The sequence below is a fragment of the Littorina saxatilis genome, linkage group LG3 (genome assembly GCF_037325665.1).
Source record: "Littorina saxatilis isolate snail1 linkage group LG3, US_GU_Lsax_2.0, whole genome shotgun sequence".
In the NCBI taxonomy this organism is placed as follows: domain Eukaryota; kingdom Metazoa; phylum Mollusca; class Gastropoda; order Littorinimorpha; family Littorinidae; genus Littorina; species Littorina saxatilis.
Genome location: NC_090247.1, coordinates 20,199,292 through 20,201,791, shown reverse-complemented (window position 1 = coordinate 20,201,791; position 2,500 = coordinate 20,199,292).

The window sequence follows — 2,500 nt, the reverse complement described above, 5'->3', positions numbered from 1 at the left end:
CACACACACACACATGCACACATGCACACATGCACACTACGCCATGCAGATTCATTTATACAGTTTTTATTCTGGACTGAACATTCGTATTGGCGGTATGAGTATGTTTGTTGTTTAAATATATATACAAGTTATTTGCAGAGAACATAAGAAATATGCTAGAATTTTCCTCTTCGTTCATATGTCACGTCTGTCGCATGTATCATAAGAAATGTGAGACTTCATTACTTATTTCACTTGTAATGACCTTCACAACCTTTTGGGCTCGTACAATCTTTTGTACAGGAATACATACAGCTAAATAACACTCTGAACAGACATTTCAGTTGTATAAACATTAAGCAGATATTATGTTTAAACAGGCCGTCAAAAGTGTACAGTCTGAATTTTTTTTACAAATAATTGTCTGTTGGGTTATGATAAAACTTAGCATAACAGTGAAAAACATTCTGTCTCTTCTCAGGAACGAAAAACTGTTTGTAAATAGTTCAGTCCGGTAGTTTTATGTCTACAGAACTATGCTGGACTCAGCACAGGGGCAATTCATACTTGATTTCAATTTTCAACAACAATGACATTTTTTTGTTATTACTGTGAAAGATATTTACCTACATTAATATCTCACTGCGTGAATACTGGTGACGCGAACAATGGTATCAAAACTGATCAATGCGTGTTTGTACATCTTACACACAGACACCATCCCATCCCACTGCTTCAGAAACTCAACACATCACAGGGGGACAGCAATGAGCAAATAACTTTAAAGCTAGCGATCTGATAAAGAAAGGGAAGTAAGCGCTGTAAATGCATACAACATGTGTAATAGAATAAGTGAGAGCAAAGCATTTAGATCTAACAATTGAATTTCCTTGAACTAATGGACGCTGAAGGTTAACAAATTAAACAAAAAAGGAGAAAAAAGAAGCAAACAACAACCGTAAAACTATACTGTGACTTAGATAAATGATTTCCCTCAAGAATAACCGGGCTACTGTTCAAAGCTTTTTCGTCTAACTGACACAGGGACAAACAAACAAACAAACAAACAAACAAACAAATCAACAAAATACAAAAACACAGAATCCATGTATTGTAATCATGAAAAAAGGACGATCGTTAATATGTCTTTCAAAATAAAAAGCTCTAAGCGCAAGTATTAGATACTTTCTGTTCCAGGAATGGAATCTGTTTCTCGTTTATTTCTGTGCGTAAAGCCGGGTTTGTACCGCGAAACTACCAGGGAGGCTGACAGGTAAATGAGCAATTATTATAGCGTTGACCTGAGATACTGTACAGATCTCTGCGTTGACTCCCACCAACAAAGTTAGCATATTCTATACGAAATGTGGACGTAGGTTCGAATTTTACAGACACCAAGTCAAGTCTCTCACACTTGTAAACAAGAATGCAGTGATGGGTTCGTCAGGATTTAGTGGTGATTATGAAGGGGCATAATTATTCAATGGTAAACCTCAACTCATAATGGGTTACATTTGCGTGGTTGCTTCCCTTAGGCCGTAACAATGAATTTCTCACAACGACTCAAGAACACTCAGATCTCAACCTGCAAAACCCTTTCTATCTTCTCTGACCGTCGCAGAAACCCACAAAAAGATGAACACACAGGACATTGTCTCATAGCGTTACATAGGCCCACAAGAAAGGCACACACACTCGTACAATCTTCCAATAAAATATTCCACATTTTCTGAAGTTTTTGGAAGCCAACAAGAAGAAAGGCACACACACACACACACACACACACGCACACGCACACACACACACCCACACACACGCACGCACGCACGCCGCTCACGCACACACACACACACACACACACACACACACACACACACCGACAAATCCAATAGTGTGCCATATAATTCACTAAGCACTACGCAAGCCAACAAAATAGGCACATGCACACATACACACACGGACTATCTTCCAATAAAGTGTGCCACAGCCACGGCAAAGCTACATCTTTCCAGAATCCTCCCGTCCCGAGAGATAAGTAGGGTTAACAAGCTTAGATACCCCCCCCCCCCCCCGCCCGCCTCTCCTGTAATCTAGTTTCCTACACAGAACAGACATTTCCTCCGATAATGACTGAATTTGCGTGCAGCGCGTGTTCGAAACTTGCTCGTCAACATGTTTCATATACGTAGATACACTGCTCATGAAAAGAAACACAACATGTTTCATATACGTAGATATACTGCTCATGAAAAGAAACACAACATGTTTCATATACGTTTACTGCACTGATCATGAAAAGAAACACAACAGGTTTCATGTGCGGTAACTATTTACTGCTCGTGAAAAGAAACACGACGTTTGCGCGTTTTTGTCCGGACCTCTGTCAGTCTAGATGTATAAGTAACGTCCAATTAATTATTTACATTTAGTTAAGTTTTTACTAAATGTTTTAACTTCCATAGACGGGGAATCGAGACGAGGGTGGTGGTGTATGTGTGTGTGTGTGTGTGTGTGTGTG